Source organism: Hippocampus bargibanti, linkage group LG04, assembly GCF_051943395.1.
Source record: "Hippocampus bargibanti isolate YZ-2025 linkage group LG04, ASM5194339v1, whole genome shotgun sequence".
Lineage (NCBI taxonomy): Eukaryota > Metazoa > Chordata > Actinopteri > Syngnathiformes > Syngnathidae > Hippocampus > Hippocampus bargibanti.
The window spans coordinates 3,402,398-3,427,500 of record NC_142737.1 but is presented as its reverse complement, the minus strand read 5'-3'; the positions used below and the strand labels follow the sequence as shown (position 1 = coordinate 3,427,500).

At 34.1% G+C, this 25,103-nt stretch overlaps 1 protein-coding gene and 1 long non-coding RNA gene across 2 annotated transcripts in view; one reads left to right on the top strand and one right to left on the bottom strand.

Annotated features, from left to right (window-relative positions):
* The window catches only part of rtn4r (reticulon 4 receptor), a 52,918-nt gene that overhangs the window by 21,751 nt on the left and 6,064 nt on the right, over positions 1–25,103 (bottom strand). The gene's annotated exons all lie outside the window — the stretch shown is intronic.
* The window catches only part of LOC148898742 (uncharacterized), an 87,179-nt gene continuing 85,389 nt past the window's right edge, over positions 23,314–25,103 (top strand). Inside the window, exon 1 of the long non-coding RNA XR_016114629.1 lies at positions 23,314–23,653. This is a non-coding gene — a long non-coding RNA (uncharacterized LOC148898742). The remainder of the gene's footprint in view (positions 23,654–25,103) is intronic.

Sequence of the window (25,103 nt, the reverse complement as noted above, 5' to 3'; positions counted from 1 at the left end):
ATCATTATCATCATTATTCTCATTATTGTCATTATTATCATTATTGTCATTATTATTATTATTGTCATCATCATTATTATATAATATATACACAGTACATAATATCACATATATAATATAGCATTGCATTATAATATTATACTAAAATATATTAAATATATATCATATGTTAAATAATAATAATAATAATCAGAATAATACTAATAATTGTTGTTGTTGTTATATTATGATTTTTATTATTATGATTTTTATTATTATTATTTTGTTGTTATCATTATTATTATCATTACTGTCATTATTATCATTATTGTTATTATTATTATTATTATTATTATTGCCATCATCATTATTATATAATATATGCAGTATATAATCTATATTATAATAGAGCATTATAGTATTATATTAAAATATATCTTATATATATCTTATATATAATTAATAAGAATAATAATTCTTATTTTTGCTACTAATAGTCTGATTTATTACATTATATATACTATATAAATCATAACATGGCATTATAGCATTGTATTAAAATATTTTGTATAATAACACTAATAAAAAGTATTATTATTGTTAATGTTGCCATTAGTATCAACATTAGCAACAGCAGCAATAACAATAACTAATAATAATAATAATAATAAATAATCATAATATAATACTACTACTACTACTACTTCTACAACAACTACTACTAGTAGTACTACTACTACTAATCATAATAATGAAATTAATCATATTAATAATATAAGCACCTTTCAAAACTTTGTTTCTTTGTGACGTGTCATTTTGTTTTGATGTTTGAATTCCCTGTTTTTTTAAATATTTTTTATATCCTATTTTTTGAGTACATCCTTCTCTCTCTCTTTACCTCCCTGCACTTGTGCGTTCCACTCATCCCTTCATTTGAATCCAATCCGTTTGTTGCGATTAGCCTGTTGGGCTAACGGCAATTTATGTACCAAAAGCAATCTCAGTTTTGAAGTTTGCAGCTGTGTGAAATGTGATGTTGTATCTCAAAGCAGAAGATATTTTTACACCAGACAACGACGAGGCGTGGCAGTTGGCATCCTCTCTCCCTTTTATTCTGAGAAACGAGCGCCCCGTTGTTTGATTTGCTTGAAAAGATAACCTTTATAAAATTTAAACACTTCATTTGGTGACCTTTCGTTCCTCGCTCGCAGTTGCCAAAACCTTATTTTAAAAGACGTAGACTTTTACGAGGTATCTCATGGCCGTTTATTTCTTGCTCTTATTCAGTTATTTATCGCCCCATTCTTTCTGTTCAAGTCTGTGTGTAAGTCTGAGGGGTATGTTCATTCAAAAAAAAAAAATATATAATATAAATAAATCTAAATAATTAATAACTCATTCACTAATTTATTCGGGAATGCAAAATATGACATAGCGTGCCATTCCCGAATTTGTTAGTAGATAAATAAACAAATAAATACATAGATTTTCAGTGTAGCTCTCTCTCTCTTGTTTCTATTTATAATTGTATTTTATTTATTGCATTTTATTTGTTAATTATATTTTATTCATTATAGTACCTATGCTTGTCTGTGACTTTAAAGTGTCCTTGAGAGCTTTGAAATAAAATAGATAAATAAAATGAAATAAATAAATAAATAGTTCAGACAATTGAAGTATAAATACATAAATAAATAATGAATAAATCAATATTGAAAAAACAAATAACGAATAAAAAACTAAATACAAAAATGAAAAAACAAATAAATCACTAAAATGAAACAAAAAAAGTAAATCGAAATAAATCAATAGTAAATAAATAAATAATTAAAAAATACATAAAATGAGATAAAATGACACAATGAAATTAATAAATAGTTCAGACATTTTAAACATAAATAAATAATGACTAAATAATGAATAAACAAATAATAAATAAAGAACTAAATACATCCATCTGTAAACAAATAAGCAATAAAAGAATTAAATAACCAAAATGAAACAAACAAAACATAAATAAATAAAAAATCAATAAATAGTCAAATAAATAAATAAATAAAATAAGATAAAATGAAATAAATAAATAGTTCAGACAATTGAAGCATACATAAATAAACAAATAATGAATAAACAACTAAATACAGAAATCAGTAAACAAATAAACAATAAAATAAATAAATAAATAACCAAAATGAAACAAAAAGTAAAAAGTAAATAAAAAATAATTAAATAGACAAATAAATACATTCATAAAATGAGATAAAATAAAATACATAAATAGTTCATACAATTGATGCATAAATAAATAAACAAATAATAAATAAACAAATAATGAATAAACAACTAAATACACAAATCAGTAAACAAATAAACAATAAAACAAATAAATAAACAAAAATGATCAAACATACAAAACAATTAATTAAATCAAAATAAATATAGAGTAGATCAATAAATAAACAAATACATAAAAAAATAAATACATAAAATAAGATAAAGTGAAATAAATACATAGTTCAGACAATTGAAGCATAAATAAATAAACAAATAATGAATAAACAACTAAATACACAAATCAGTAAACAAATAAACAATAATACAAATAAATAACCAAAATTAAACAAACAAAAAAGTAAATAAAAAATACATAAATGGACAAATAAATACATAAAATAAGATAAAATGAAATACATAAATAGTTAAGACAATTGAAATATAAATTACGAAACAAATAAAGACTAAACAAATAATGAATTAACAACTAAATACAGAAATCGGTAAACAAATAAACAATAAAACAAATAAATAACAAAAAATGAAACAAACAAAGCAATTAATTACATCAAAATAAATACAGAGTAGATCAATAAATAAACACATCAATAAATACATAAAATGAGATAAAATGAAATAAAGAAATAGTTCAGACAATTGTAGCATCAATCAATAAATAAATAAATACATAAATAAATAAATAATGAAGAAACAACTAAATACATAAATCAGTAAACAAATAAACAATAAAACGACCAAAATGAAATTAATAAATAGTAGATAGATAAATACTGAAAATGAGATATAATTAAATAAATAAATAGTTCAAACAATTGAAGCATAAATAAATAAATAAATAAATAAATAAATAAATAAATACATAAATAAATAAATATAAATAAATAAATAAATAAATAAATATAAATACATAAATAAATATATAAATATATATATATATATATATAAATAAATAAATAAATAAATCCATGAATAAATGAATACACATACAACATAAAACGATAAATAAATAGTTGAGACAATTGAAGCCAATGTTAACCATTTCAGAATCCCATTGGACTGTTAATCTCCTTTTTGCGGTGCTCCGGAGGGGTTTAGACAGAAAAATAATACTGCTGCGGCTGCTATCGCGCTTTCGTTGATTTTTTTTACGTATTTCTTTTTTTTTTTTTTTTTTTTTTTTTTTTTTACATATTCCTACTTTCCTCTCACCTTGCAAAAATGGAAATAAAACAGCTGTGGCCTTGTTGGTTTAATAAGCCCACTTGGCATATTGCCTCACAATGAGAGTTCCCTCCTCTGCAAGAATAAGAAGAGGAAGAAGGGGGAAAGAGAAGAAAAAAAAAAAAACCTGTGCATTATTTACCAGTCGCCTCAATGCCGCTGCACCCTGTGCGGCAGGAAAATAGATTATTTTTTCCTCCTGCCAAGGATCTCTTATAAGAGGAATAAAGTAATGGTGTGTGTGTGTGTGTGTGTGTGTGTGTGTGTGTGTGTGTGTCTATGTGGAGTGGGGGTGCTCAGTGATCTTTGGAACGTCTCCACCTGGCAAAGGAATCAGTCACATTTTCTTCCACAAGGCCCCGCAATATCTCTCCATCTTCCTCTCCGTCGGTCCGATAAGGTTAGCATCAAGGGCCTTCACAAATCAGTCACCTTTTTGTTACTGCAAAGGTCCCATACATGAGACCGAAGCTCAGTTGTTGCGACGAGTCATTGTTAGGGCGCTTTCATTCCCGGGCCATTTCGCTTGCTTCTCTATCATCTCTCAAATCAATAAATAGCAAAATAAAAATAAACAAATACACCGATAAATAAATCAATAGATCGATAGATACTGTACATCGGTAGACGGATAGATGGATGGATGGCTGGCGAGCTAGATGGATAGCTAGCGAGATGGCTAGCTAGGTAAACAGATGGCTAGCGAGCTAGATAGATAGATGGCCAGCGAACTAGATAGATGGCTAGCTAGATAGATAAATGGCTAGCTATCTAGATTGATAGCTGGCTAGCTATCTAGATATATGGCATGATAGCTAGATAGATAGGTGGCTAGCTGGCTAGATAGATCGATGGCTAGCTAGATATAGATCGATAGCTAGCTAGATAGATAGATCGATGGATAGCTAGGTAGATACATCAATGGCTAGCTAGCTAGACAGATCGATGGCTAGCTAGCTAGATAGATCGATGGATAGCTAGATATAGATCGATAGCTAGCTAGATAGATAGATCGATGGATAGCTAGCTAGCTAGCTAGATCAATGGCTAGCTAGCTAGATAGATCGATGGCTAGCTAGATATAGATCGATAGCTAGCTAGATAGATAGATCGATGGATAGCTAGCTAGATAGATCAATGGCTAGCTAGCTAGATAGATCGATGGCTAGCTAGCTAGATAGATAGTTGGATAACTAGATAGATAGATAGATAGATAGATAGATAGATAGATAGATAGATAGATAGATAGATAGATGCTAGCTATCTATATAGATAGATGCGAGCTAGCTAGGTAGGTAGATTAATAATAATAATAATAATATATTTCATTTTAAGCGCATTTCAAATCTCTCAAGGACACTTTACAGTCACAGACAAGCATAAATACTAGATAGATAGATAGATAGATAGATAGATAGATAGATAGATAGATAGATAGATAGATAGATAGATAGATAGATAGATAGATAGATAGATAGATAGATAGATAGATAGATAGATAGATAGATAGATCAGGCCCGTCTAGTGTAGTGGTACAATACAAAACAATCCTGTTTTTTAAATTTTAGAAAAAGTAAAAATTTGAGCTAGCTCGCAAGCGAGCTAGATTGATAGTTCTACAAGAGGCAAATTCCTTGTGTGTTCTACATACTTGGCCAATACAGACGATTCTGATTCTGATTCTAAGTAAAAAAAACAACTTTGAATTTGCAGCCAACGGCATAGCAGGTAACGTCCGAGCTTTCCCGTTTGACGATTCACGTCACGGAAAGCATCAGATCCGAGAGTGGCGAGTCACCTTGCCGTCGCGGTTTCTGAGCAAAATATTGGCCAGGTGATCTAATTTTATTGCCCTTCTGAGGACACCCGGCAACATATAGCGACGACTTTGCTGGATTTAATCTTTCCGTGGATGGACAGATGTATTGGGAAAACCGTGTGATGCGGCGACAGGAAATGAAAACAACATCCTCCATTTTTGGACAAGGATTTCATATGTGTCCCTGGGATGACTTTGTTCTTTTTTCTTTTTACGAGTGGTTGTTTTGGGCGAGAAGTAAAAATCTGTAGCGACCAATCTTCTTCAACAAACTCATCCAAGCACGCCCTCAATGGACTTTTGCTTTGTGCTGTAAGCGCAGTCGCCTCGAATCAGAACGATCAAACAAAGTCCAACAAAGTAACCAACCAGCCAGCATTTATTTCTTTTGCTTTTCACACAGAAAACAATGAAAGCAGGATTTCCAAATTCCCTGTGAATAAAGTTTGGGATTCTGTTAAAAAGACGTACAATGACTTATTAACTGTGCTTAAAGGACAACCGACACCATTTTGTCTGTTTCCTAACTGACATCAGAAAAACGTTTTATAGCATCTAAAATACCCAAAACTGATATTTTTAGTCAAATGTAAAACAGCAATAAAAATGACGTAAAGTGTCCCAAAACTACTTCAAAATGAGCTCAGAAAGTTTCCGTTTCAGAAGGTCCCGCCCCCTTGTTTGTGACATCATGCCAGGACATCAACCTGCTATCTGCTAGCGCTTTAGCCGTAATGCGAGTGGGATGACCCAATCTGACAGCACTTCCTGCTTTGCTGCCAGGGTTAATGACTCATTCCTTGCCTCGGAGGAAAGCAATCTTGGTATTTTTAAACCACATCCTTCAGCTATTCTTTGTTGCCCGAAGCACCATTTTGGAAAAGCACCCGTTAGCTTTGGATATGAATAGCAGCGTCAATGTCACCGTGACTGGGCGAGGGTGTGCCTCATTGTCCCATTATGTTTTCTTTTTTATTTCTTTTCAATCATTCCGCTGAGCCCGTAATATTTTTTTGAAGCGTCAGCTGACCACAGATGCTTACCTCTCGCTAATTTACTAGCAGACACAAGTCATACGTGCACGTGTTTGCAGCCATTGTCGTTTATAGCCCAATTTTTCAATGATGCGTGTGACAAAAGGAAGACAGAAAGTGAAAAAAAAGTTTACTTTTCACTTTGTGTTGTTTGTTTCAAAGGTTTAAAAAAGCTCCTGAGGATGAAAATAGCTTCATGGCAAGATTATACAACAAGCGACACGGGGGGTCTGAAAATAGCTAAACTACTAATGTTAACCATGAATTGCTGTCATACTTATTGGTTCTAATTTACATTAAAAAAAACGAGAGCGACCAAAATGGAGGGACAAGCAGTCCAAAAGCTTTGGGCGGTCAAAGACGTATGCGGGTGTATTTTCCTCTAGAAAATGATCTCCCCCAGTCTTTGTGAATTCCAAAGAGAATTCATCAAACTCTGAGGGAACTTGCTCCTGAGCATGATGTGGCATTTGTGGCGAAAACGACGCTTCGGACTAGTGGGAGATAAGAGCTTCATTAGCGGGGCCGAGGACTTGATTCAATCTCCCATGACTAATCTGGTGGCTTTTGTTGTCATTAGCGAGCGCAATTGCGCTTTAGCCTTGGCTTCTCTGTGGAACGCCGTATAGTTGCAAAGACAGTGTGAAAGTGACAGAGAGAGAGAGAGAGACAGTGTGTTTGTGTGAGAGTGAGTGAGAGAGAGCGGATGTGTTTATTGTGAGTGAGAGAGATTGAGAGAGTGTGTGTTTAGTGTGAGAGAGAGAGAAAGAGAGTGTGTGTGTGTGTGTGTGTGTGTGTGTGTGTGTGTGTGTGTGTGTGTGTGTGTGTGTGTGTGTGTGTGTGTGTGTGTGTGTGTGTGTGTGTGTGTGTGTGTTTTTCGTGTGAGTGAGTAAGAGTGAGTGAGGGAGAATGAGTGTGTGTTTAGTGTGAGAGAGAATGAGCCAGAGAGTAAAAGTGTGAGAGAGAGCGAAATCGTGAGAACTAGTGAAAGTGAGAGAGAGAAAGTGTGTGTGTCTATATGTCTGTGTGTGTGAGAGAGAGAGAGTAAACATGAGAGGGTGAGAGTAAAAAGAGAGCAGGAGTAACAGGGAGTGAGAGAGAGTAAAAGTGACAAAGCGGGATAGACAAAGCGAGTGGGAGTGAGAGAAAGAGTGAGACAGACAGTGAGAGAGAGAGTGACAGTGAGAGGGACAGTGTGAGAGTGAGAGAAAGTAAAACAAGAGAGGGAGAGAAACAGTGAGAATGAGAAAGTAAAAGAGAGAGGGAAATAAATTGAGAGTGAGAGAGGGGGAGAGACAGTGTGAGAGATAGAAAGAGTGAGAGTGTGTGAGAGAGTGAGAGAGTAAGTGTGACAGCGAGAGAGAGACAGTGTGAGAGAGAGAGTGAGAGTGAGAAAAGAAGAAAAAAAAGAAAGAAAAGAAGAAGAAGAAAAAAAAGAAGAAAAGAAAGAAGAAAGAAAAGAAGAAGAAAAGAAAAAGAGAAGAAGAAGAAGAAGAAGAAGAAAAAAAAAGAAAGAAGAAAAAGAAGAGAAAAAAAGAGAAGAAAAAGAAAGAAAAAAAAGAAAAAAAGAAAGAAGAAAAAAAAGAAGAAAGAAGAAGAAAGAAAGAAGAAGAAGAGAGAGAGAAAAAGAAAAAGAAAAAAAAAAAGAAAAAAAGAAAGAAAGAAAGAAAAGAAAGAAAAAAGAAGAAAGAAAGAAAGAAAGAAAAGAGAAGAAAAAAAGAAGAGAGAAAGAAAAAAAAAAAGAAAAAGAAGAAAAGAAAGAAGAAGAAAAAAAAAAAGAAAAGAGAAAAAGAGAAAAGAAAGAAAAGAAAAGAAAGAAAGAAAGAAAGAAAAAGAAAAAGAAAAGAAAAAAGAGAAGAGAAAAGAAGAAAGAAAGAAAAAAAGAAAGAAAGAAAGAAAAGAAGAAAGAAAGAAAGAAAAAGAAAGAAAGAAAGAAGAGAAAGAAAGAGAAAAAGAAAGAAGAAAAAAAGAAAGAAGAAGAAAGAAGAAGAAGAAAGAAAGAAAGAAAGAAAAGAAAGAAAGAAGAAGAAAGAAAAGAAGAAGAGAAGAAAAGAAAGAAAGAGAGAAGAAGAGAAAGAAGAAAGAAGAAGAAGAGAAAAGAAGAAAGAAGAAGAAGAAGAAAGAAGAAAAGAAGAAGAGAAGAAGAAGAAGAAAAGAAAGAAGAAAAAAGAAGAGAAGAAGAAGAAAAAAAAAAGAAAGAAAAAGAAGAAAAAAGAAAGAAGAAGAGAAGAAGAAAGAAGAAAGAAAGAAAGAAAAAAGAAAAAGAAGAAGAAAGAAAAAGAAGAAGAAAAGAAAGAAAAAAAGAGAAAAGAAAGAAAGAAAAAAAAGAAAAAGAAGAAAGAAGAAAAGAAAGAAGAAGAAGAAGAAAAGAAAGAAAGAGAAGAAGAGAAGAGAAAGAAAGAAAGAAAGAAAAAGAAGAAGAAAAAGAAGAAAGAAAAAAAAGAGAAGAAAAAAAGAAAAAAAGAAAGAAAGAAAGAAAGAAAAAGAAGAAAAGAAAGAAAGAAAAAAAAGAAAGAAAAAAAAAAGAAAAAAGAAAGAAAGAAGAAGAAAGAGAAGAAGAAGAAGAAGAAAAGAAAGAAAGAAAAAAGAAAGAAGAAAGAAAAAAGAAGAAGAAAAGAAGAAAGAGAAAAAGAGAAAAGAAAAAGAAGAAAGAGAAGAAAGAAGAAAGAAAAAGAAAGAAAGAAAAAAGAAGAAAAGAAAAGAAGAAGAAAAGAGAGAGAGAAAGAAAAAAGAAGAAGAAAGAGAAGAAAGAAAGAAGAAAGAAGAAGAAAGAAAAGAAGAAAAGAAGAAAGAAAGAAAGAAGAAGAAGAAGAAAAGAAAGAAAAGAAAAGAAAAGAAGAAAAGAAGAAGAGAAGAGAGAAAGAAGAGAAAGAAGAAGAGAGAAAGAAGAAAAAAGAAAGAAGAAAGAAGAAAGAAGAGAAGAAGAAAAAGAGAGAAGAGAAGAGAAGAAGAAAAGAAGAGAAGAAAGAAAAAGAAGAAGAGAAGAAGAAAGAAAAAAAGAAGAGAAAAAAAGAAGAAGAAGAAGAAGAAGAGAAGAAAAGAAGAAAGAAAGAAGAAGAAAAAAAAAAAAAAAAGAAGAAAGAAAAAGAAGAAGAAGAAGAAAGAAAAAGAAAAGAAAAAAAAAAGAAGAAAGAAGAAAGAAGAAAAAAAGAGAGAAGAAGAAGAAGAAAAAAAGAAAGAAGAAAGAAGAAAAAGAAGAAGAAAAGAAAGAAATAAAAGAAAAAAAAAAAAAAAAAGAAAGAAGAAAACAAGAAAACAAGAAAAGAAAGAAAGAAAGAAAAGAAGAAAAGAAAGAAAGAAGAGAAGAAAAAAAAGAAAGAAAAGAAGAAGAAAAAAAAAAAGAAAAGAAGAAAGAAAAAAAGAAGAAAGAAGAAGAAGAGAAGAAGAAAAGAAAGAAAGAAGAAAAGAAGAAGAAAGAAAAAAAGAAAGAAAAAAAAAGAAAAAGAAGAAAGAAAAAAAGAAAGAAGAAAAAGAAAAGAAAAGAAAGAAGAAGAAGAAAGAAAGAAAAGAAAGAAAAAGAAGAAAGAAAAAAGAAAGAAAAAAGAAGAAGAAAGAAAAAAAAAGAAAAAGAAGAAAAGAAAAAAAGAAAGAAGAAGAAAGAAGAAAAAGAAGAAGAAGAAGAAGAAGAAAAGAAAGAGAAAAAAGAAAAGAAGAAGAAAGAAAAGAAGAAGAAAAAGAAAAAAGAAAAAAAGAAAGAAGAAAAGAAGAAGAGAAGAAGAAGAAAAAGAAAGAAGAAAAGAAAGAAGAAAGAAGAAAAAAAAAGAAGAAAAGAAGAGAAGAGAAAAGAAAAAGAAGAAAAAGAAGAGAAGAAGAAGAAAGAAAAAAAGAAAGAAAGAAGAAATTATAAAAAATAAAAATAAAAATAAAAATAAAATACACAAATAAAAACACAAAAATAAAATAAATAAAAATAAAAAGAAACATAAATAAATAAAATAATAAAAAAAAAAGAAATTACAATAAATAAATAAATAAATAAATAATAAAAAATTCAAATTCAAATTCAAATACAGTAAAGTCTCGTTATATCGATATCGGATATATATATATAGTCCCGGTTATATCGATACTATTTCTATGCACACACTGCGAAAATTACATGCAAACAGGGTTGGATATATCGATAGTCCCGGTTATATCGATATTTTTTCGGACTCCCTTGAATATCGATATAACGAGACTTTACTGTAGATTGGGTTGGGGTGACAGAGAGTGACGGATCATGGGGGGTGGGGGGGTATAAGGGGTTGTTTTGTCTGGGCTATTCCCATTTCCCGCCTGATGAAAAACAACCTTTGATGGTTGGCCCATATGGAGTTGACGACAATCCTCCGGTGATCAAATTGAGAGCGAGCGTGCATATGGCGCAATTATTTTTTTGCACCCCGACATTTGAGATCCCCCGGCGTCACCTCACCGCCAGCTCATTTTTTAACAACCCAAGAAAAGAACAGCTGCCCGACTGGAGTCTACTGCGGGTGTGTGTGAACAAATACAGTAAAGTCTCGTTATATCGATATCGGATATATCGATAGTCCCGGTTATATCGATACTATTTCTATGCACGCACGGAGAAAATTGCATGCAAACAGGGTCGGATATATCGATAGTCCCTGTTATATCGATATTTTTTCGGACTCCCTTGAATATCGATATAACGAGACTTTACTGTACCATGAAATGCGGTTATTTGGAGCATTATTTGGCATAGCCATGAAATAATGGGAGGGCACCTGGGAATGCCTCTTGATAATAATCTGAATCGGCTCCTCCCAGTAAATACTGAAATCATTACATCTCGTTAGAGTTTATTGCCCGGCGAATCACACAACTTTCCCCTCGCCCCGAGTGTGTTATTTCCTTAAACACAAACAAGCAGAGCGATACCTCGGTTTACGAACGCTTTAGCTAACGAACATTTCGCCTTACGAACGTTAAATTCGCGAGAATATCAGAATCAGAATCATCTTTATTGCCAAGTACAGTAAAGTCTCGTTATATCGATATCGGATATATCGATAGTCCCGGTTATATCGATACTATTTCTATGCACGCACTGAGAAAATTACATGCAAACAGGGTCGGATATATCGATAGTCCCGGTTATATCGATACTATTTCTATGCACGCACTGAGAAAATTACATGCAAACAGGGTCGGATATATCGATAGTCCTGGTTATATCGATATTTTTTCGGACTCCCTTGAATATCGATATAACGAGACTTTACTGTATGTAGAACACACAAGGAATTTGTTTCCGGTAGAACACGCTGCACTAGTATCGTCGTCAAAAAAACTGCTAAGTGGCACTATACAGTTCCATAATCTTAGCATACAAACTATTTTTCGGGAAACACACGGAGCGCCACAATGAGTAATGTGTCGTTCGCGAACGAGCCGGTTCTTGGAGCGCCTAACAAGGAGCTGAAAATGGCAACCGGCTTTTTCCTCTATTCCCCGCCCCCAGTCTTAGGTTAAAGCCGCACGTGATTGGTCAAGATCCGTGGTAGAGGAGGAGACGTGGGGAGGAGTTACAGAAACGAAAGGGAGACGACAGAGCTTGAAACAAAAAAGCAAGTGGAAAAAAAAACAAAAAACAAAGTGAAAAGATGAGAACATGGATAGAAAATGGTGAAATTTGGACTCGTTTGAACTTTATTGATAGTTCAAAGGCAGAGTGTAGACTGCAATGTTAAAATCTCGCATCAATCAAGCTCCATAAATAACCCGCACAAGCCATCTGTATAATTTGAAGAGAACCTACAAGCAAGGGAACCAGCTATTAATGAAGTTTCTAGTGTGTCTTCCTGCATCTGTTGCTGTTGCAATATCACAACTTCTAATATGTACAACCCAGAGCTATTGAGACACTTGATGCAAAAAGCTATCTATTCCATCAAGCCATCAACGACCATCACAAAGGTAAATAAAATGACTTTATTATGCAGTATAGTTTATTTCTTTAATTACAATACCATATCACATTTATTATCCATAAAATAAGGTATATTGTTTGTAGTTTTAAGGCTTATTTAGTTGAAAATTATGCTGACCTGGGAACGGATTATTCTCATTTTAATGGTTTCCTATGGGAAATTAATATTTGGAATACACACTTTTTGTCTTACACACACTTTCTGGGAACCAATTAAGTTCGTAAGCCAAGGTATCACTAAATAGTCCGAGCGGAATGTTCATGATGGACAGTTTTGTGATTGAAATGGAAACCATTACTATTTGCGCGTCATGCAATCATCTGAAGATATTATTTTCGCCCGCGGCAGTGAAAAATGTTCTCTAACCATCGGTAATGTGATTTTTTTTTTTTCCTCAGCGAGGTACTTATATTTTTTTGAACCGTCTAGGTTCAGTTTCATTTTAGAAGTGTTGAATTTTGTTGTCAATGAGCATTCATTCACAAGAGAAAACTGAGAGCAACTGTGCTTTGAAGATGGGAGTCGAAAGAATGTCTTAGTTTTTTTCCTTTTCTTTGCTTTGTGCGCCAAGTTAGAGTTAGTGCGCAAAGAACTTTGCTTCCACACTGATTCTTGTCGCAAATAACATGGAAATGAGATGGAACTCAACCTTAAAAAAAATAATACTTAGTAGCAACTCGTGTGAAGCTGCGTGCGCGAGAAAGTTAGCTAGCTAACAAGAATTTTATAAACTGTTCAGTTGTACGGTCAATATCAACAGTGCATCGATGCCTTTGTCATGTCATTACTTTGTCTCTCATATCATCCTAACAGTGAACTAAAAAATGGATGCCAGACAAGGCAGATGAACTCCTCAGCTAGCTAAGCGTTAGCTAGGTGACGAGTAACACGATAAAATGTGTGCTCAGTTTTTCACAGTAACACTCACATTCACTCTCGGAGGATAAAACACAACTAGCTCACCGTTTATTGTAAAGCTACACTCTTTTTAGTATTCTTGTACAGACTTTGTGGCAACTCCGCATGTGAAGTTGCTTGCGCGACAAAGTTAGCTAGCTACTGAGCATTTTATAAGCAGTTCAATTGTACGCTCAATGATAACACCTTTGTCATGTCATTACTTTGACTCTCATGTAATCCTAACAACGAACAAAAAAACGTTTGTGAACGTGGATGCCACAAAGCAGAGATGACCTCCTCAGCTCGCTTAGTGTTAGCTAGGTCAGCTAGTACGATAAAATGTGAGGTGCAGTTTTTAACAGTAACACTCACATTCACTCTCGGAGGATAAAACGGCTAGCTAGCTTGCCGTCTATTGTAAAGCTACACTCTTTTTTTTGTATTGTTGTATAGACTTAGTGGCAACTCCGCATGTGAAGCTGCTTGCGCGATAAAGTTAGCTAGCTACCGAGCATTTTATAAATTGTTCAATTGTACATGTGATGATGTCGACACCTTTGTCATGTCATTATTTTGACTCTCATCTCATTGTAGCAGTAAACAAAAAAATGCTTGCGAACGTGGATGCCAGGCAGGAGAGATGAAGTCCTCAGCTAGCTTAGCGCTAGCTAGATCACGGGTAATACGATAAAATGTATGTGCAGTTCTTTACAATAACACATTCATTCTTGAAAAAAAAAACAGCTAGCTTGACGTTTCGTCTAATGCTACACTCTGTCTCTTTTGTATTCTTGTACAGACTGAATGGCAAATCCGCATGTGAAGCTCCTTGCGCGAGAAAATTAGCATATCATAAAATTGTTCTGTTCTACCCTCAATGATATCAATGCCTTTGTCATGTTATTATTTTGACTCTCATATCATCCTTGCAGCGAACTAAAAATGTTTGCGACCATGGATGCCAGACAGGAGAGATTAACTCCTCAGCTAGCTTAGCGCTAGCTAGGTCACGGGTAATACGATAAAATGTAGGTGCAGTTCTTTACAGTAACACATTCATTCGTGGAAAAAAAACGCAGCTAGCTTGACGTTTAGTCTAAAGCTACACTCTGTCTTTTGTATTCTTGTACAGACTTAGTGGCAACTCAGCGTGTGAAGCTACTTGCGCAAGAAAGTTAGCCAGCTACCGAGCATTTTATAGTTATACGCTCAATGATAATGACACTTTTGTCATGACATTAATACTACTCTCATATCATCCTAACAGCGAACAAAAAATGTCTGCGCACATGGATGAGACAGACAGGAGGGATGAACTGCTCAGCTAGCTTAGCTTTAGCTAAGTCACGGGTAGTATGATAAAATGTGTGTGCAGTTTTTAACAGTAACACTCACATTCATTCTCAGAGAATAAAATACAGCTAGCTAGGTGTTTAGTGTAAACCTACACTCTTTCTTTTTTTGTACGGACTTGGTGGCAACTCAGTGTGTGAAGCTCCTTGCGCGAGAAAGTTAGCCAGCTACCGAGCATTTTATAAATTGTTCTGTTCTACACTCAATGATAAACGTCTATTTCATGTCATTATTTTGACTTTTATATCATTTAACAACGAACAAAAAATGTTTGCGAACGTGGATGCCACACAGGAGAGATGAACAACCTCAGCTAGCTTAGCGTTAGCTAGGTCACAGCTAGCACGATAAAATGTGAGGTGTAGTTTTTAAACAGTAACACATTCACTCTTGGAAAATAAAACACAGCTAGCTTAACGTTTAGTATAAAGCTAGGCTTGTTTTTTTTTCATTTGCCACTGGGTCGAACAACGAAACCCATATCAGTACTCGTCCGACATCTGAATCTCATCCTTGATGAGCCGGAAAACATATAACAGCGCAGATTTAATACCTAAGTAATTACTGTCACCTTGCCCTGCTGGTAAAATGTCGCCATTGCCTCTTTGTGTTTCTGTTATCTGCGCATAAACGCATTAGCATGTGCCCCCTTTAATGACGTTAATTAGCTCTAAACCAAGCAGATTTTTTTTTCCCACCCAAGTACTCCAACAGTCAACACGGACCTAATATATGCATGCCTGACGTGTTTCTACCTAGTTTGGAAGGCGGTGAAGATAAGGAACGAGAAGGGGTTTATGAGCCGGCAGCAACCGGTGGGGCTTGATGAGACTGTTGAGTAATAAAGAGGCGATCGTGTATCCGTTCGCTTTTCTTGATATACGCAAGGGGGAGCGTAATTACATTGCGATACTATTGACAGACGATTTTGTTTGAAGAGACTCAATTATGCAAAAGGAAGAAAAAAAAAGAGAGAAAGTGAAGAAATGAGGATCCACTGGGGAAAAAAATACATTATTGTGGAGTACCATAAAAAAAAAAACTTTATGGATTGGATTGGATGTACCTTTATTCGTCTCGCTGTGGAGAAATCTACATTTCACAGCAGCAGTGACGAAAGGAAAGAAAGAAGTAGAAAAACAAAATACAGGAGCTGCTGGAAAGGCAGCCATTCTCGCGACGCCATCTTGAAGTAAAAACAAACTAAATAACAAATAACATGACAACACAAAGACACGGAGAGTCATTTATTAGCTATCTAGCTAGCTATTAGCGATATAGCTATCTAACTGGCTAGCTAGCTATCTATTAGCTATGTTCTTGAGAGTTTTGAAAGGCGGTTCTAAATACAATGTATTATTTTTGTTATTATTATTATCATTATTATTAGCTATCTATTAGCTAGCTATTTTTCTATTTGAATATCAGAATATGTGCAAGGGGGGAAGAAATGGAAGGCATAAAATGTGATTGTGAAGCGTCATAAACGAGTCTTGAATATTGTTGAAATGTTAGTCATAAAATGGAGGGAAAAAAATTAACATAATAACAATACTAATACATTTCATTTATAAGCGCCTTTCTAAACTCTCAAGGTCACTTTACAGTCACTGGATCAGTTTTTCTGTGGGTGAGCAGCGGCAGCCGCACGCGCCAGCGTTCACTCAATCCGGAATAACTCAAATCAATAAAACGCTAGCTAGCTAGCTAGCTATTAGATAGCCAATAGATAGCCAGCTAGCTAATAGATAGCCAATAGATAGTCAGCAAACCAGGTAGCCAGCTAATAGATAGCTAGCCAGCTAGATAGATAGCTAACAGATAGCCAGCTAGATAGCTAATAGATAACCAATAGATAGCCAGCCAGCTAACAGATAGATAGTTGCCAGATAGACAGCTAACAGACAGCCAGCAAGCCAGATAGCTAACAGATAGCCAATAGATAGAGTAATAACTTATATTGGAAAATAAAATCCTAGAAAATAAATTTGAGGAAAAAATACAGCTATTTTGAAAAACAAAACGATTTTTTTATAACATTCTGTCTTAAAAAAGAAACAATATGCTTTTTCTCATAAGAAAATATCGCTAAAAGAACGAGATGAATGGGCGATAAAACGTTTTTTTTTTTTTGCCTCCTAAGCCACTTTGACTTAAAACCACAACATTTAGTAGCCATAAAAAACATGTAGAGCCTCTATCTATTATTTTGAGACAACTCAAGAAATTCCATCCAATATTAGATCGTCAGCGGGATTTGGCTTTATTGACGAGAACCAAAAAAAAAAAACTTTATGGATGAGCATAAGTGGGGAACAAAAATGAAGGACTCTCAGCTGCCTCTCTTCCCGCCAAAAAATATATATATATTTAAAAAAAATGAAACACTTGTCTCTGAGCAAGTGAGCTTGAGACCATTTTATGGTCGAGATGGAAATGATGATCTGACATTAATGGCAGATGTCAGAATATGCGCAAGGGGGAAGAAATGGAAGGCATAAAATGTGCTTGTGAAGCGTCATAAACGATTCTTGAATATTGTTGAAAGGTTATAGTCATAAAATGTAAAAAAAATAATATAATAATATAAGGAGCATATGGGGTGACGGTTTTGTTTGTCCCATTTTTTTTTTCAATGCTTTTCCCCCCGCGCTAAGGCTAATCACCAAAAGCGTTCACATTGTTTTAGATTAGATTAGCCTTTATTTGTGTGTGCCCCAAGGCTCTGTCCTGGGAACTCTCCTCTTTATCACCTACTTTCTTCCCCTTGGCAATAGTCTCCATAAATTCAATATATATATATATATATATATATATATATATATATATATATATATATATATATATATATATATATATATATATATATATGCAAACAGGGTCGGATATATCGATAGTCCCGGTTATATCGATATTTTTTCGGACTCCCTTGAATATCGATATAACGAGACTTTACTGTATATATACACACAGTAAAGTCTCGTTATATCGATATCGGATATATCGATAGTCCCGGTTATATCGATACTATTTCTATGCACGCACGGAGAAAATGACATGCAAACAGGGTCGGATATATCGATATAACGAGACTTTACTGTATATATATATCCCGAACGCACCGCATCCACTCTTTGGAGGCGCGCGACAAAACCTCAATCGTCGTCTCTTCGCTAACTAGCTAGCTAGCTATTTGAGTTACTTCCGGGTTGGGTGATTATTAGCTAACTCTTAGCTAGCTAGCTTTCGATCTATTTGAGTTACTTCCGGGTTGAGTGATTATTAGCTTACTCTTAGCTAGCTAGCTAGCTTTCGATCTATTTGAGTTATTTCCGGGTTGAGCAATTATTAGCTAACTCTTAGCTAGCTAGCTAGCTAGCTTTCTATCTAATTGAGTTACTTCCGGGTTGAGTGATAATTAGCTAACTATCAGCTAGCTTTCAAACCTTTCTGTCATTGAGTTTTCAAAATGCCAACCATGGGTATTATTGGGAAGACAAAGTCAAAGATGGCTGCCTACTCGGGCGCCATCTTGGACTTTGTGTTCTTAGATGGAGTTTTGGGTTTTTAGTTAATAATAATAATAATAATAATAATAATAATAATACATTTGATTTATAAGCGCCTTTCAAAACTCTCAAGGTTACTTTACCATCAAAGGATCAGTTCAACCTGGAACTAACTCGATAGTAAGATAGGTAGCCAGCCAGTAGATAGCTAATAGATAGCCAACATATAGCTAGCCAAATTGCTCGATACCGATATAGCCAATAGAAAGCTAAATAGAAAGAGATAGCTAGCTAGATAGCTAGATACCTATACAGCTAATAGCTAGCTAGCTGTATAACTAGTTAGCTAATACACAGAATTCAGATTTTTTTTGGCCCCAGGAGTCACAGGATCTGTTTTTCTGTGGGTGAGCAGCGGCAGCCACACACGCCAGCGTTCGCTCAACTCGGAAGTAACTCAAATAGATAGAAAGCTATCTAGCAAGCTAATAGCTAGCTAGATAGATAGCTATATAGCGAATAGATAGCCAGCTAGCAGTTAGGCCTAAAAATAGGGTTGGGGGGGGGTGTCAGATCATGAGAGAGGAGACCCAAATAATGCTTTCAATGACTTTGGGGTCAGAAAGACGAAAACCTCAGGAGATTTCCTCCAGGCTCATTTCACACATTGAACCCAAGTTGGCGTTTTGACCGCTCAATGATTCCTCCAGTACTAAACACACAAAAAAAAATGTCCGGTGCTCATCCTCACCAACGTTCACCGTTTTCAATCTCGACTCGCTGACTCATGCTTTGAAGCTCAGACTATCTGCCAATGAATGCAGGTGGTTCCTAATGCACTCCGCTTTGAAAAATAAAAGCTCGATGGAATCCATCGACGGGGAAAAACGCCGGACCACAAGTGACCTCCTCGAATTTCCTAATGCGTACGTCCTGACCCACGTGACCGCTTCCTTTTTTTTAATGGAAGGACTACTACATACTCCGGTGTTGGATGTGGATATGGGCGTTTGTTACTCTGAGAACTTTTCCAGACATTTTAATGCAGTAATGGTTGGTGATTGGTGACATTGATTAGTCTTTATGAAAGCCTGGCAGACAGGAAGTTGTTCTTCATTCTGTGTTGGCTATTTAAATGGCATTGAATCTAAAGGGATCTAAAGGCGAAAGATCTGATCGTCTTAGTCTTGGTCAAAATTCTGATTCATAAGGAGGAAACGGATTTGGTAGGTTTGAAAATAACATGATATAGATGCGACATTTTTAAAGGACAACTGACACCTCCGGCCAAGTTGTGTCAATAATTTGTAAAATGACTTCTAATGACTTCTACTGAGCGCATTTTACAAAGATTCCACCGCATATACAGTAAAGTCTCATTATATCGATATTGGTTATATTGATAGTACTGCTTATTACGATACTATTTCTATGTACGCAAGGAGAAAACTTAAATGCCGCAGGATCAGATACAGTAAAGTCTCATTATATCGATATTCAAGGGAGTCCGAAAAAATATCGATATAACCGGGACTATCGATATATCCGACCCTGTTTGCATGTAATTTTCTCCGTGCGTGCATAGAAATAGTATCGATATAACCGGGACTATCGATATATCCAATATCGATATAACGAGGCTTTACTGTATATCGATATTTTTTCCGACTCCCGAGAATATCGATATAACGAGACTTTACTGTAGCTATATTTTACATTTTAAGACTGGCGGTGAATATTCAGGAAGTCTTGTTTTCGAGTGGATGACGATGCCTGACGTCACGTCACGTCAGGAACGACCCTGACCGATTAAGCGACACACAATGCATTTTGGGTACTTTGTTTGGTCTGAAAACATTGTGTTGATCCGTGTTGATGGCGAAATTAGAAGTAAAAACGGATAAATAACGCAATGGTGAATCGTTGTGTGTCGCACCAAGACTACCAATTGCGGTAACACCATATAGAAGTGGACACAAATTCCCAGCTGACAAATCAACCCATTTCCAACGGAGCTTGTGCGCCATCTTGTGCATTTTCTGGGCGCTACAATGAAGTCCAGTCATTTTTATTGGTGTTTTGGATTTGACTAAAAATATCAGCCTGTGTGTGTTGGGTATTTCAGATGCTATAAAACGTTTTTCAGATGTCAGTTAGGAAACAAAAAAAAATGGTGTCGGTTGTCCTTTAAGGCAAGTCTGGTGGAATAGACCATGAAAGAATCTTTTACCATTTTGGGAAATATTTTTTTTTTCTATTGACCTTCATAAAGGTCAGAAGAGTGTAATTCCAGCTCCTTGGTTGAAAGTCTAATGCCAATATTTTATTAAAAAAAAAAAAACTCCTCAACTAACAATGACCTTTTGGCATTTACTTTAGATACACTGGGATTTCAATCATCTCCAGCAGATACGACATTCCGACACGCTTTGCTGTTTTGGATAGGTGCATTCTAAATAGTCTCAAAGACATTTGAAAAATTTAGTTAGAAGAGCACAGGCGAGAAACGAAAAGGCAATTGACTCGACGGATGACATCTCACTGTACGACACTGCATGCCTCCCATTGAATAGCCAGCCATTCATTTATCCTTGATGGCTACATGTGAACACTTTCCTGTTCACACACAGTACAGTGAGACCTCAACTTACGGACTTAATTGGTTCCCAGACAGAGTGTGTAAGGTGAAAAGTGTGTATCTCAAAAAAAAAATTCCCATAGGAAATCATTAAAATGGGAATAATCCGTTCCCGGGTTTCCATAAAATATAGTTTTCAACTAAATAAGCCTTAAAAGTACACACAACATACCTTATTCTATGTATAATAAATGTGCTATTGTATTGCAATGAAAGAAATACACTGCATTGTATCATAAAGTCACTTTATTTACATTTGTGATGGTCATTTATGGCTTGATGGAATGGCGTTGGAGGCCGAAGGTCAAAGGGAATTGCTGTTTGGAAAGAGAGGCACATTACACGAGGACTGTAATTAAAGAAATAAACTGTGCTGTAAAATAAAGTTTTATTTACCTTTTTGATGGTCGTTGATGGCTTATGGAAGGAGAGTCACCTTCCATAAGGACTGTTGGTAACTTAACCTCTGGTGCTGTTCGGTCGTGTGCTTCCGCCAAAGATCACTCCGCCAGCCGTGGTGGGTGTGTATTATGAAAATAGTGCTTATTATAAGGTTTAATTTTCATAAATTTGACGATTGTAAGACGAAAAGTTTGTAAGATAAGGTGTTTGTAAGTTGAGGTCTCACTGTATAGTGATCTTACAATACAATACATATGTGCGTTTCTGAATTCTGCCTAGCAACAAGCAACCGCGCAATTATGCAACTTACATGAGCGGAAAAGAACAAAAACCAAGCCAATTTTTCTCCCGTCAATCCACTCATTTATCAATCAACGTGTCTCCGCCGCTTGTTCAAATCTGCTCGGGCCTACTTTGACACACACTCCACCCGCGTTTCTAATTTAAGAAGCGCTTCTGCCTCCGTCTGATTAACAATTTACCAGGGCATCAGTCAGCCTACTTCACTGCGGCGTAATCAGTGTCGTCGGCGTGTACGGGGGGCGGCGGCGGCGCATGTTCGCACGGAACTCGCGCGACTTCCGTGAAAGCGCAAGCGAGACAGAGAAACGGACACAAAGTGGCGCCACGCCGATTTGTTTGCGTACGTTCAAAAGCGCCGCCGTGTAGCATCGGCTCTGTTGTCGATGCGCATTCTATGCTTGCACTTTGAAAAGGCTGCGCTCAGGCACACTTAGAGGCTTGACCCGCTCTGTCACGCGTAAGGACCTTTAAAAGGATTACCATACGGCGTCACTGTAGATTTCGGTAAACAGACCAAGAAATCTACCATGAGACGGCAAATCCGACCCGCCAATGGCAACGATGCATCATATTCAATCAGCGACCGGTGCCATCTTCAAGTCAGGAGTCAGCAAAGACACATACAGGAGGTATTTTTAACTGTTCAATAATAATAATAATAATAATAATAATAATAATAATAATAATAATAATAATAATAATAATAATAATAAGTAACTCAAATAGATAGAAAGCTAGCTAGCTAAGAGATACAGTAATAATAATAATAATAATAATAATAATAATAATAATAATAATACATTTCATTCATAAGCGCCTTTCAAAACTCTCAAGGTCACTTTACAGTCGTAGGATCAGTTTTTCTGTGGGTGAGCAGCGGCAGCTACATGCGCCAGCGTTCACTCAACCCGGAAGTAACTCAAATGGATAGAAAGCTAGCTAGCTAGCCAATCGATAACCAACAGATACCTAGCTAGATAGCCATCCAGCTAGATAGTGGATAGCTAGGTAGACAGCCAGATAGCTAATAGATAGCAAATAATAATACAAAATAATAATAGTAATAAAAAAAAATAATTTCTAAGCGCCTATCAAAACTTTCAAGGACACTTTACAGTCACGGGATAAGAACTTTTTTTTTGTGCGGGTGAGCAGCGGCAGCCATTCGCGCCAGCGTTCACTCTACCCGGATACCCAGAAGTAACACAGCAGCAAAGTTATGGAAGGAAGAGGAAAGGAAAGAAAGAAGTCGAAAAACTATTAGCTCATTCACAGTTCAGTGCTAGGTTTTTGTCATTGTCACTTGAATGTTATTTTTTATTTTTTTTTATTTTATTTTTTTTTGTAATTTTTTTTTTTATTATTTTATTTATTTATTTTTCTTTGTATTTTTATTTATTTTATTTTTGTGTTTGTATTTTTGTATTTGTGTATTTTATTACAGTAAAGTCTCGTTATATCGATATTCAAGGGAGTCCGAAAAAATATCGATATAACCGGGACTATCGATATATCCGACCTTGTTTGCATGTAATTTTCGCAGTGTGTGCATAGAAATAGTATCGATATAACCGGGACTATATATATATATATATCCGATATCGATATAACGAGACTTTACTGTATTTGAATTTGAATTTGAATTTGAATTTGAATTTGAATTTGAATTTGAATTTTTTATTTTTTATTTTTTATTTTTTATTTTTTTATTTTTTATTTATTTATTTATTTATTTATTGTATTTTTTTTTTTTTTATTTTTTTTTTTTTTATTTATGTTTCTTTTTATTTTTATTTATTTTATTTTTGTGTTTGTATTTGTGTATTTTATTTTTATTTTTATTTTTATTTTTATTTTTTATAAAAAAAACAAAACCGGAACATAAATGGCACTCTACGATTTGTGAATGGTAGTGAATGAGTTAACCTGCCGTGTGGGTTTTTGGAATCTAATAGGTAAAACGGATTACCCGGAAAAAAAACCACGTGCATATAGCTCAGAATCTGTTCTGCCTGTTATGCAGTTGCGGTATTTGTCATGCATGGTGTTGTTTTTTCTGTGTTTGTCAGGATTGGAGGGCGTTCCCATCCGGAGCGGAACCTGTCATGAATCATTGTCGTTATCCGGCCGCCTTTAAAAGTGACACCGACAACAGACTGTTGGATTATTGGCCCCCATTTTCAAGTTGTTTCTACAAAATGCTTGATTATTCCTCCACACTCGTGATGCTTTAACCTCGTCGCTTCTCGACATGTTTTCAGGTAAGAAATTCTTATTTCTTGTTTAGTATGCAATGCATTTCCTTTACAAGCCTTTTTTTTGCTTTGTTTCGCAGTTTTTCTGGTTGAATGTTACCATTGTTTTTCATTGTAATTTGTCGGCCCTGCATGTTTTTTTAGATAGATAAATCAATAAATAAACACATATTTAAATGAATGAATGACAAATAAATAAATGCCAAATAAATTGATACAAAATAAATAAATAAATATGAATAAATAGTTGATAGTTAGACCTTTACTCTAATACGTACATAGATTAAATATATAATTAAATATATTAGCAGATATCAATGAATGAAGAATAAATAAATAAATAGATAGAAAATACATATAAATAATTACTAATACCCGAATACATAAAGATTAATAATACATAAAAAATACGTAAACACATAAAAAATGAAAAATAAATAAATAAATAAATAGAAAGATACAAAAATACATGTATAAATGAATACATACAATACAAAATTCAATACATAAAAAAAAATAATAAGAAGAAGAATAATGAATAAAACATAAATAAATAATGAATAATACATAAATACAAAAAGATAAGTAATGAAAATAAATACATAAATAAATGACAAATCAATACATGAATAAATAAATACAAATAAATAATAAATAAATGGAAAGATAGAAAAATACACATATAAATGAATGAAGAATAAATACATTCAATACATAAAAAATAAATAATGAATAATAAATAAATACCTAAATAAGTAATGAATAATACATAAATACATAAAATAAATCATGAAAATAAATACATAAATAAAAATATAAAGCTAAATAATGAATAATAAATAATAAATAAATAGAAAAATGCATATATGAATGATCAAATTAATGAAAAATAAATACAATAAAAAATTCAAAACACAATATATAATGAATCATAAATAAATACATGAATAAGTAATGAATAATACATAAAGATAAATACATAAACAAATGAAAAATAAATACACAAATAAACAAATAAATAATAAATACATAATGAATAATAATAATAAATAAATACATACATACATAAATAAATGCATAGAATGCAAAATTCAATACATAAAAATAAATAGTGAATAAATAAATAAATAAATAAATAAATACATAAATAAATGGAACAGAGCGCTGAATTCATTGAAACACTGGCCGTTAAAGTAAAACCGCAAAACCAAACGTCGGAATCGGCAATCGGACCAGGTGCGTCGAAGTGATCCACATAGCACAACTAGCTAGCGCTCATGAAATCCGCCGAGATTTCGGGCCTCGCTCGACTAACTGCCACAAGGAGTGGATATTAAAACCAGAAATCTTAGTACTTGGCAGCGTGATCGATAAGTCGGCGGCGTTGAACAGAACTGTTTGTTCTCTTGGCTCTGATATATCAATGGTGTAGCCGATGACTCGTCAAAACAAATAC